Raw genomic sequence first — 13,038 nt, forward strand, 5'->3', positions numbered from 1 at the left:
GCGCATGGTGAAGAACAGTATATCTTGGTAAATAGGTTATAAAAGAGGCAGACTCTCCTTAGTGCAGGAATGGTTTGCGGAAGAGGTCTCTCTCTCTTTCTCCCCCTCTGCTCCCCCCCCCCCTTCCACCTCCAGAGCTGAGTCCTTCAGGAATTTCCCTGGTATTAAGATAACCCGACAACAGGCGTTCCAAATTTTGAAAAGATAATTTACACAGCATATGGGTCGCAGCACACAAAAATAATTTCTCCTCTCCTAAGCAGGCTACGAATGATGCCTCGATATAAGTCAAAAGTCTTATAACACTACTGGGAGAATAGGCCAGGTGAAAGAAGATTATTGTGTACTAGGAAAGCTATAATAAAAGCTGTCAGTTCTGTCAACCCATTCTGTCTAAGGTCTATAGAGGATTAAAAGGATATTGAACATCATGTAACAGCTGTCTCCTGTGTGGAGGTGGCCACTTCTATGGCGAACACCTATGTGATGCTTTTAAAACGGCTGTTAGCTTTGGCATGCTTCAGAACCACAACTGCTAGGTTTGGCTGCCGTAATATTGCAGGTAACAATAGGGACTTTGCCTTGGCAGCTGTTGAAAAAGAATTTACTGTGTGTATTACCTCGGGGGGGAAATGTGTTATGTACATAAGTCTGCGAAATGCATAGACATAACATTCACACCTGCAGGCATTCGGCTGAGACCCTGGCTACCTGTGTGCTGTTTCGCCAGAGTGGTACATCCTCTGGTTATCTCCCACTTCGACTACTGCAATGCTCTCTATGTGGGGCTACCTTTGAAGGTGACTCAGAAAGTACAACTAATCCAGAACGCGGCTGCCAGACTTGTGACTGGGAGCAGCTGCCAGGCTCATATAACAGGATCTACATTGGATCTACATTGGCTCCCAGTACGCTTCTAAGCACAAGTGTTGGTGCTGACCTTTAAAGCTGTCAACAGCTTTGGCCCTGCATACCTGAAGGAGCGTCTCCACCCCCATCATTCAGCCCAGACACTGAGGTCCAGCTCCAAGGGCCTTCTGGCAGTTCCCTCACTGCTAGAAGTGAGGTTACAGGGAACCAGGCAAAGGGCCTTCTTGGTAGTTGTGCCCACCCTGTAGAATGACATCAGATGTCAAGGAGAAAAATAACTAAACAGCTTTTAAAAGACATCTGTAGGCAGCTCTGAATGTTTGATGTTTTATTATGCTTCTGTATTTGCTGGAAGCTGCTCAGAGTGGCTAGGGCAACCCAGTCAGATGGGTGGGATATAATAATTTTTTTATAATATAATAAATTGTTGTTGTTGATGATGATCACAGTTTGTCTAAGGTGCACACTGGTACCTCGGGTTAAGTACTTAATTCATTCTGGAGGTCCGTTCTTAACCTGAAACTGTTCTTAACCTGAAACACCACTTTAGCTAATGGGGCCTCCTGCCACCACCGGAGCACGATTTCTGTTCTCATCCTGAAGCAATGTTCTTAACCTGAAGCACTATTTTTGGGTTAGCGGAGTCTGTAACCTGAAGCGTACATAACCTGAGGTACCACTGTATATTTGTTTCCTTGCTTATAGTACATTTGTATCCTGCTTTCCTTCCATCATGGAACTCGAGGTATATGGAGAATTCTCAGGAGGTTTCCTACCCAGGCACTGAGTAACCTTTCTTACCTTCAGCAAGGAACTGCTTCATGTGCCCTTCAGACCATGTCTGCTACATGTGACTGAACTACTGTGTGCGGTTAGAATAAATGGGATGGAAAACCCAGAACAGGATCTTCCACATAGTTTTGCAAGGCCAAACACTACCAAAAATGATCTCAACCTACTACTGATATTATGTTGCAAGTTGCAAGATTAAGTTTGTGAGTTTAGCAAACATAAATTATACACATCGTGTTTACTGTTTCTCACCATCTTGCTGTATATTTACTGGATACATGTGTCCAAAAGTTGACTTCTTGTATCAAGACCACAGAGGTGCACGACTTGTCCACCAGCATTAAATCTGATGCATTGTGTGCATCGGCATAACCAATTGATAAAGTGAATATTAGCATAGTGCAGAGGAGACAAGGCTAAGCCCTTCTTCCTAACATGCTCATTTTCCATATTCTGAAAAAGTTGTTTTTCAAGGGAGATCATTCAAACAGGCAACCTCCACCTGCAGAATAAAGTTGTACAGCCCAGGAAAATATTTCCCTCTTTGATTCTGCTAAATAAGGTAAGCATGACTAGCTAAGACCACTCTGAGTATGACCTAGACAAGGCATAGGCAAGTTCTGCCCTCCAGATGTTTTGGGACTACAACTCCCATCATCCCTTGCTAACAGGATGATGGGAGTTGCAGTCCCAAAACATCTGGAGTGCCGAGTTTGCCTATGCCTGACCTAGACAAATTCGACCACTTTTATTTGGAATAGGGATGTGTGAAGAATTCTTTATTTGTGGATCCTGATAAGAAGACCTGTATTTAATACGGACATTTGAACTTACCTATCCAGTGGATATTTAAAGTTTTGACACAGTTCTTAGCTCAAAATATAAAAAGTACAAATTAAAACATTTAACATTTTTTTATGAAACAGTTAAAAGCAAGTACAGTAGATAAAAGGTAAAGGGTGCCCCTGACCATTAGATCCAGTTGCAGACGACTCTGGGGTTGCGGCGCTCATCTCGCTCTATAGGCCAAGGGAGCCAGTGTTTGTCCACAGGCAGCTTCCGGGTCATGTGGCCAGCATGACTAAGCCACTTCTGGAAAACCAGAGCAGTGCACGGAAACACCATTTACCTTCCCACCAGAGCAGTACCTATTTATCTACTTGCACTTGACATGCTTTTGAACTGCTAGGTGGGCAGGAGCAGGGACCGAGCAACGGGAGCTCACCCCGTCACGGGGATTCAAACCACTGACCTTCTGATTGGCAAGCCCTAGACTCGATGTGGGTTAGACCACAGTGCCACCCATTCAAAAGATGATTAACAGCACCAGCAGCTGAAGAGAGACAAGGCATGTGTAACTTATACACGTCTGAATAGGCTTGCATAAACAGACATATTTTAAATAGAAGCTGAAAACAATACAGCAAATGCACTTGGCTGAGGTCAGTACACAGGGAGTTCCAGCGTATAGGTGCCAGCACACTAAACACTGATTTCTTACAAGTGCAGAACAGGTATCCACATGTGTGGAACTTGTAACATTGCCAGTTCTGCATGAGTTAATAAATGCAGAATGATGCAGGCTAGAAATAGATTGATTCATCCATCCCTAATTTGCCATAGTACTTCTCTTCTTGCAATACAAAAATTTACCGATGGTCACTTTTTGCACAGTTAATCCAAACCTTAACATGCATATGTCAAAATATTTTTCCCCTTTTCAGTGAATTTCTTCTAAGTAAACTTGTTTAATATTCTGGTAATGCTAAAATTGCTGTGTTGTTTTTTCCATGCCTGTTCCTGACTATGGTTGAAGATTTGTATTATCACAAGCTTCTTAAAAACTCTGGTAACATTTACACACTTTCTTTAAAATAAAATAAATACTGGGGCTATGACAGTATAATGTGACTATCCAGATCTGTGAATTATACTACCTGATTATGCATGGCTGAACTGACCAACTGTTCTTCTTGTGTAAAATAATTGGATTATCCGAGGTCATGTTCATTTTCACGATCATGGTTACTTGATTTGCCCATTATAATGCATACACATTTAACATTGCTGTTTGGGTAATCACATTTAATTTGATTCACTTGAATCCAACTGGCAGGTTTATGAGTCCAGTCCAGATTACAGGGCACAATAATATTCCATGTAGATATTGTATGTTTTTATCTATGCATTGTTAGGTCAAATATCTATAGCACCAAGTTTGGTAAGGTACAGCTGCTTCCTGAACAACAGTGTTTGATTAGTGGTTTAATTTAGCCTCTCAGAAATGTAGCTATGTATTTTATTGGTTACTGTTGATCCTACAATTCACCTATCAAAATATGAACTCTGAGTGTCAATAGAGAGAATGGTCCAGCTTTGGCCTCTCATCTGCTATATATTTTGGAAATTTGTCTGTCTGTCCTCTGTATATTTGGATGCCTCTTGAGATAGTATCACCAAACTTGGCACTGGGGTTCTGGGGCGGGACAAGGAGGTCTTTGTCTAAATTTGGATCCTGAGTGCCATTTTAAATCAAGATGGTGGACTGAAATGTGGCTTTGTTATAACTTTGCCCAATTTGGTGTGATGGGTCCCAACTGCGTCAGTTTGGACACCTCTGAAGATATCATCACCACCACTTTTGGTGGCATGATGGTTCCAACCTGTGCCAATTTAGCTGTCTCTGAAGATATCATTGCCCAGTTGGGAAGGGTGGTTTCATCCTGTTTCAGTTTGGATCAACACCCAGCTCAGCATGGCAGTTAATGAGGTTCTTCCATTAGGAGTTTGACTTCCTCTCCTTAATGAGACAGTTTTGTTTAAGAGGGTTTTTATTATTATTAACCTTTGCATTTATTTATTTTTCATGCTGATGCTTTAATTATCTGTTATGCTGTCTTTTGAGGGGGGGCTTTCATATTGTTCAACTGTTTTAATAGTTTATAATAATTTCATTAGTTGGTTGGTTTTTAATCGCTGCCTTGAGCACTATTTTTTACAGAAGAAATGCAGGATATATATGCTACATTGATAATACATAAATAATCCACTTTAAAAACCCATCTAAACCAGTGGCTTTCACAGCAACTTGTGACAACAATCTCGATAAATTCTTTCCCCTCCCCAGCTAGATTTTTCTTCACAAGTTGTTATGACTTGCACACACAGCTGGTCTTGAACTGGTGACCTGACGAGCGTCTGGTAGGAATTCAGTCCACACATCATAAGAATTTAAGAAGATCCTGCTGGGTCAGGCCAAAGGCCCATCTCCTCCAGTGCTCTGGTCTCACAGTGGCCAACAGTGAGACAGTGGGAAACCTGCTAGGAAGATCTGAGCTCAACCTCACTTGTGATTCCCAGTGACATGCAGTATGTCTCTGAATACCATGAATTTATCCAATTTTCTACACCTTGTGGGTGTGACGAACTGAGGGAAGACGTTTTTTCTTTTGCCTGTCCTGAGTCCTCCAGCATTCAGCTTCGCTGGATGGCCCTGAATTCTAGCATTATGAGAGAAGGAGAAAACACTGTTATCTATCCACTTTACCTCTTTAATGGAGGAAAGTGAAGCCACAACAGTCAAGGAGACATCCTTGCACTAGCAGTACAGACTTCATCAGGTCATATCTCTGGCCCCTATAGAATTTTATGGGTCACAGTTATCTGCTAGTGCTAGATGATTTTGCCCTCTCTCCTTGTTCTCCCTCAGCCACATTGTGTACAAGAGTTGGGGTTGGGAGCATACAAGCTAGTGTCCAAAATATGTTGAAACAAATGTTATAAAACGCGCTTCTGTTATTGAAAGCTACTGGTTGGTCAGTCTGTCCCCATCCCCATTCCTTCATTAGTGCTAACTATTTTCAGTAACCAATAATGTCATGTACCTGTTTGCAAGTGTGATTTGCGAGGGACCAAATGACTTCCATGGCACGTTAGAGGTGCTTCTAGTGATTCATGGTACCACTTATTTTGCCATGTTGAAACTCTAGATGCAGCCGAAACAAAATGACATTGTATAGGTAGGTGGGTAATTCAAGCGAATGCTCAAGAAATGTTTGAAAATAATTTGATGAATAAATTAAATGTATTCTGTTTGGAAGATTTCTACCCCACTTCCCAGCAAGTGACCCACGAAACATTTGAGACCTAAATAAAATAAAAGATGAAACGTTTTGATAATGTCCTGTTATTAGGAACATACATCGTACGAACAGTGCAAACTGTATTTTGGAAGCCGGACCTATAAAAGGAAGAATTGTGGTATTTCTTACCACATTGTAGATAATTGTATTAGGAGGAAAAGAGAAGATTACTGGGGGTTTTTCTTCTTCATTCCATTGATATGTGGGTTCAGTAGAGAGAGGAGACTGGCAGAACTGCATACCCTTGATAGAACTGGCTAGAATCAGTGCATTTGCTTGAGGGTTTTCTTTGACTGCTCTCTCCTCAGGAACTTTTCCCTCCAAAGGATCCCGGCTTTGAGTCTCTAGACAGCAGGTGCAAAGGTATTCTCATTGAACATCCCTGCATTTATTCATTGTTTTTATGGCAACGCCGTAGGTTACCTCCTTAGCAGCAGGTTCTCTCCACCTCCATCGATTTTTAGCTCTAGCGCACACAAATATTAGGCTAGAAAGCGGCGATACCTCGGGGAAGATACATCTTCAGAGCCAGAAAACTGAGGATAAAACATGGGGGAGGGGGTAGCCTGCTGAAGAAAAAAGGGAGTGCTTTGACCACATGCATGTCATATTTGCAAAGGGCAGATGACAGATAAATGCAAAGGAAGTTCAAGGCTGTGAATGGGTCACCAACATGTCCTACATTACAGAGGGAAGTTCTCCATTCAAAGCTAGCTTTGTTCCAAGGCCAGTTCTAAAGATTATGAACCATAAGAAGACAGAGTGGATGCCTTGAAGGGGCAGGCACACTGACCACTTGGTCCCCATCTCCCACCCTGTGGACAGCTGCCTTGTATTTCTGTTTAAATTACAGTTATCATTTCTAAATGTGTGCCTGTTGATTAGCATATGCAAAGTTTATGCAAATCTGACTAGCCTTTTTGGTGATACATTTCCTCTTTGGGGGCTGGTGTATATGTGACCAACCACCTGCTCCTTGAAAGTGTGGCTTTCCAGGAGTCTTGGATAGGAAATCTGGGTGTTGAGAAAGAAAGCAAAATACCTGAGCTCTCCGTGCAGGTACCTTTCCCCTAACGTTGCCCTCGCTGAACCTCTTATTCCCTGGTCTTTGCTGTTTTTTTAATCACACTTTCTGTGTTGAAGGGTCAGTTATCAACAAGGGAAAACATGTATCAGGAGACTGCTTTAGATATCACAACTAAAAGAAGTAATAACGTTTAGGGACAGTTTGAGAATATAAGATGCTTTAGACAAGTATGCCTCAATGTCGTTCTTGAGTCAATATGGCTTCTTGCAAGTTTGCCAGTGTTTCTGGTTTTGGAAATCTTCCAATTTAGGTGAATGAAATGGCTGCTGAAGCCAGACATCACATTTGACAATGATCTGGAGCCCACTATTTTCCTGTAGGTTATGGGATGGCAGTATCGTCTCAAGTGAGCTTCTGCTCTCCTGTATCCAGCTGGTCTCCCGTAGCCAATAACTGACTTGTGGGTCGTTTCCATAGCTTGTTCCGTGGACAATATACTTCCACTGGAAATAAAATGTCAATGAATAATTTAAAAAATAAATTAATTAAATGGCAGTTCTCAGAATGCTTGAAGCAATCACAGTAAGCCTTCAAAATCCCAATACTAAAAACATCTTCACAATAAAAAAGAAAAGCAGAGAAGTTGCTTCACTTGGAAAAGCTGACTTGAATACAGGTGCTGTACGTTTCTTCCTCAAGGCCAGCAAAGAACAACACAACTGTACCACATCCAATAAATAAATAAATCATACTGTGGTCTTGGGACAAACACAGAAAATACAGAAACATATTCTCAGTGCATTGCCATGTTTCCTGGTGTAACTTCATGTTGTTCAAAAAGTATAAAGGGAGCTGAGAGTTACATGGTCACTGTTTCTCCTTAATGCTTCTGTCCCTTAGGATTCCACTTCCTACCGAATAACAGTTTTGTGCAGTTGAAAATATGTTGAACTTACTATTAAATCCCCAAGAAGTTCATATTTGCCCCTTATTGTTGGCCTTGCTTTTTAACACTGGTGGCATTTCATGGCATGTAGAAAGTTTGCACATGCAGATTAGTTTTTTAATAGGCAAGGACAAAAACACTGTGTTTCACTGATGAAATAGTATTGGTGGGGATATATTTTGTGATCATGTATATGAAAAAGAGGCTACATAATTTTGGCTATTTGAGATACAAGAGGTAATATAATAATAATTTATTATTTATACCTCGCCCATCTGGCCGGGCTTCCCCAGCCACTCTGGGCGGCCTCCAACAAAACACTAAAATACAATAACCTATTAAACATTAAAAGCTTCCCTAAACAGGGCTGCCTTTAGATGTCTTCTAAAAGTTTGGTAGTTGTTGTTCTCTTTGACATCTGGTGGGAGGGTATTCCACAGGACGGGCGCCACTACCAAGAAGGCCCTCTGCCTGGATCCCTGTGACTTGTCTTTTCGCAGCGAGGGAACCGCCAGAAGGCCCTCGGCACTGGACCTCAGTGTCCGGGCAGAACGATGGAGGTGGAGACGCTCCTTTAACTGTCTGGGGCTCCTTTGCCTTTACCAAACTATGAAACCTATGGCAAAATTACAGCAGAAAACTGCTGTGATTTTTCAGGTTAATGGGATTTCCCCCTTGGAATTTTAACATGGAAATGACTGCTAAGCTTCCACTAGATTGAACTACTTTTCCAGAGTGCTTTTAAGATGTTGTGTAAAATTGTATAAAATGCAAAAAAAAAAAAAAAAAGCCAGGTAGGGAACTGTCTGGAAAAAGGAACAAAGTGCTGTCTGAATGCAGCTATTGTCTCATTTAGAAGACTAAAACTAGGGTTCAGCACCCCTGTTACTTTCTCATAGAACAGAGCAAAACAGAACATTGTTGCTAGTAATTCATCTATTACAGAAGAGAGGCCACAGGACTATTTTTATTGGAAGAAGCTCAGAATTTTTCATCACTCTGACTCTCTGAAGTAAATTATTGTTCCATCCAAAGATTGCTTACACATGCCTGGTGCATGATGTTGACATAGCTGTGTTCTTACAAAGCTGCAGGTAGTTTCTCCGGACTCCCCCAGTAAAATAAAAGTATATTTTCCATTTTATCATTATTTAAACTAACTAAAAAGTGTAATGGCAGGCCCTGCCATTAGGCAGATTGCAGCTGCTGATCTTTGGACAGCAAAGTGATAGTTATTTTATGTATTGTTTTTGAATTGTTACTACTATTGTTGTTTAGTCGTTTAGTCGTGTCTGACTCTTCATGACCCCATGGACCAGAGCACGCCAGGCACTCCTGTCTTCCACTGCCTCCCGCAGTTTGGTCAAACTCATGCTGGTAGCTTCGAGAACACTGTCCAACCATCTCGTCCTCTGTCGTCCCCTTCTCCTTGTGCCCTCCATCTTTCCCAACATCAGGGTCTTTTCCAGGGAGTCTTCTCTTCTCATGAGGTAGCCAAAGTATTGGAGCCTCAGCTTCAGGATCTGTGCTTCCAGTGAGCACTCAGGGCTGATTTCCTTCAGAATGGAGAGGTTTGATCTTCTTGCAGTCCATGGGACTCTCAAGAGTCTCCTCCAGCACCATTATTCAAAAGCATCAATTCTTCGACGATCAACCTTCTTTATGGTCCAGCTCTCACTTCCATACATCACTACTGGGAAAACCATAGCTTTAACTATACGGACCTTTTTTGGCAAGGTGATGTCTCTGCTTTTTAATAGGTACGGTGAAAGGAGAAGTGCTTGTCTGTTTTTTTCTGGCTGGCTTTGTGTACTGTGTCTTTTTCACTTTGAGTAGGAACAGCACCTCCACCCTGATTAATGGCTTCTTAATTGTTCTTAAAATGTTATTTAATTCAAGTGCATAACTATGTAGAAGGGGACCTCTTACAAAGAAAGTGAAGAGTGATGTGTGCATACACATGCACACACACACACACACACGTGTGCATGTGGCAACTTGCACTGAATTGTGGTTTACAGTAATTGTTGTCTTCCCCTTAAGTATGGAGCCATGTTTGTAATTTCTCACAGTATCTACCATTTAAAGCCATTTAGGTAATAACATCCAGGCATGCCTTTCTACTGTCTTGTTTTATGCCATTTGTCTGGTTCTTCGGAATGTGGTACCTTTTTCTGTTTTGGTACAGTAAATGCACTCTGTAATATCTATTATGGCATGGTCAAAGGATAATTTATTGTCAAATAGAAAAAAATAGGTCAACCCTAATGTCACTTGATGATCAAACCCCCCCAAGTTTAATAAAACATCTCACCAGCATGCATCCTGCACAGCGGTTGATATTTTATTACAACTGCAGTACCTGGGCTATAGCAGTGGTGTAATTACTGAGCTGTCAGAGTGATAAGTGGGATTAATGGCAGCCTGATGCACTTTAGTCTGCAGAGTGCTCTGAGAATTGGAAGATGGTGTTGTTATAAGCGTCTGTCTATACTGGCATATTCACAGCACTCTCTCCCTACTTTCCCCACCCAGTGCCACAAATTCAGGCTCACATTGCCTTGCCTCATTAGCATCTGACGTTTTCAACAGCTGTTACTTGCGAGACAGTTACTGTTATTGTTATTATCACTCCAGTAATGATAATGCAAATAAATATATATTATTGACGGAAGACGCATAACGATGCTACGCAATCATCTATCGCTAAGATGGCTTCCTAGGCAGTTCTTTCAGTTTCTTTGCAGGTTTAAAGTTAGACAGGTGAGACTCATTACCAGTTGTGGTGTTTGTGTAGCACCATCCCCCAAGGTGTCATATTTAAAACAGGTTATAGTTTATTTAAAATCTGCTTTCCTAGAAGATCTTCAAAACAGGAGCCCACACAATTAATATTTTCTCATACGTAGCGTCTCTAAAATTGATTTTTTGTGTATTTTATTTAACGCTTAGACCTACATCTAAGCCTTTCCTTCCTTTGATCACTGCGGTTGCTCTAGACTTGCTGAAATGTGCTCTGAAGCTGTCTCTTTTTATTGTTGGTCTAACATTGTCCAATAAAACTAAACCAAACCACCCTGTATGGACTAAACACTCTTCCTCCCACATGTGGTCCAAACTTACTATCTCATACCAACCACAGGTTTATTGTTTCAACATAATACAATACTCTGCTTGCCAGAAATTGCAGGGCTCACCATAAGTGTGAGGCATTGAAATGGGATGATGCACTGTAGAAACAGCAATAATCCTTAAGGTTTTATATAATGCATGTCAAGTACTCAGACTGCTTTACCTACATTAGTGCTACAATTCTTGCAATAGGCAAGGTAGGGCGGTATTACTGCTCCTGTTTTGCTGATCCAGAATGAAGTGGTTTCTTCCAGTTTAAGATATCATTTGGCTTTGGATTAAGCATACAGGATCTTATAGGGCCCTGTCCGTGGCCTTCCTGGAGTTTGGTGAAATGTTTCTAGAATGATGATGCTGGCATAAAGGAATCTTTGCCTGTGGTGTACATACTCATTCAGTTCTGCATTCAGGTGTTATAGTTTTTCTCAAACCTGTTTGGCTAAGAGACAACAGTGGGCAGAATAAAGCAATATGTCAGCTGCGAACTAGCTGTGATGCCTCTGTCAAAGTTTGGCCCTGGAGCTGAACATGCCTGAAAACTATCTCCAGTCTTTGGCTTGTAACCAACGTAGCGCTAAGTAACTGTTCCATAAGCACAAGAATTTCCACTTGCACAGTGGGACCTTATCTCCTCCACACACACCCCATGTGCCCCCTAAATCTGTTCTAGGGGTTCCACCAACTCTCTGGGGAAGATTTGGGGAGTGTCTAGGACATGCATGGGGAAGGGAAAAGGGGGCAACCCCATTGTACATGTGGAAATCTTTGAGCTCATGGGGCAAAGAAGTTAAATCCTTTTCGCTTTCCTATTTCCCTTTGACATCACGTGCTTGCAGTTCTTGTGCTTAATTGCTCTCATGAATTAGTTCACACACACTAAGCACTTTACATAGTACAGGGGTCAGCAAACTTTTTCAGCAGGTGGCTGGTCCACTGTCCCTCAGACCTTGTGGGGGGCTGGAATATATTTTTGGAGGAAAGGATGAACAAATTCCTATGCCCCACAATTAACCCAGAGATGCATTTTAAATAAAAGGACACATTCTACTCATGTAAAAACATGTTGATTCCTAGACCATCTGCTGGGCAGATTTCGAAGGCGATTGGGCTGGATCCGGCCCCCGGGCTTTAGTTTGCCTACCCATGACCTAGTTGGACTTTGCTGAGACATAACACTAAATCAAGTGCACGAACCCGCTCCCCTCTCTTCCTTAAGCCTGGTTGTGAGGAGATCAGAGGCATCCCCTTCCATTTTGAACTCACTTTGTTTATAGTTGCATTCAAACCAGAATTCTGGTTAGTTTTGAATCTGGCTTATCTCAATAGGTCACAATGTTGTAGCTGACTTGTGTCAACAAACCACGGTTAAAATTAACCACAGTCCTGGCTTAGACACAATGGTAAACCATGGTTAGCTGAAAATGGAAGGAAGTGCTTCTTATGGCCCTACCAGTGAAAGAAATGAAGGAGAAGTACACAGACCCAAGGCTCAGTCACGTAGTTCAGTGTTATGGCTGACCCCAGCCTAAATGATCTGATTTTAGTCACTCCTTCAGCTTTTTAAACCTTTGTCGGTCATTGATTCATCCTGTCGGATGTAGGATAATAAATTCATGAATATTTGTGAAAACCTGCTCAGTAGGAAAGCTAGAATTTAATTCATTAATTGTCATTCAGCATATTCTTTGAGCACCGAGCGTTACATTTGCCTATAACCTCAGAGGGGACATCAGAAGACTGTGAAGGGAGGTGGAGAGAGGATGTAATAGCTACTGATTCAGGGAACAGCTCCTGTTCCTTTTGCCCTTAGAAAGAAAAGCTCTGGAGAAGACGACTATGTTGTCGCACAATTCTAAGCACGACACACTCACACGCAAAAGCGTTGTCTTTTATGAGTGGCTTCCTTCTGACTTTGGTGGCCTGAGTGATCTGCTGGTGGTTGCCTTGGTTTGCCTGTCTGTGGCATGGGACTAATGGCACTTCTCCCAGGAACATTCTTTAGTTGTTGCCCAAACGGTGAAGCATTATTAATTTTTAGATTGATTAGCTTCTGTCAGGTACAAGGGGGGAAAATGTATGCTGTTGGCAGCGTTCTGTGCTGTAAGTCGCTTTAACTCATTTACTTTCTT

General features: G+C 41.8%; 1 protein-coding gene across 5 annotated transcripts in view; it reads left to right on the top strand.

Moving 5' to 3' along the window:
• The window catches only part of DPYD (dihydropyrimidine dehydrogenase), a 498,994-nt gene that overhangs the window by 119,376 nt on the left and 366,580 nt on the right, over window positions 1-13,038 (top strand). The window lies entirely within an intron of this gene.

This window comes from Podarcis tiliguerta, assembly GCF_965153285.1.
Source record: "Podarcis tiliguerta genome assembly, chromosome: 6".
Classification (NCBI taxonomy): Eukaryota; Metazoa; Chordata; class Lepidosauria; order Squamata; family Lacertidae; genus Podarcis; species Podarcis tiliguerta.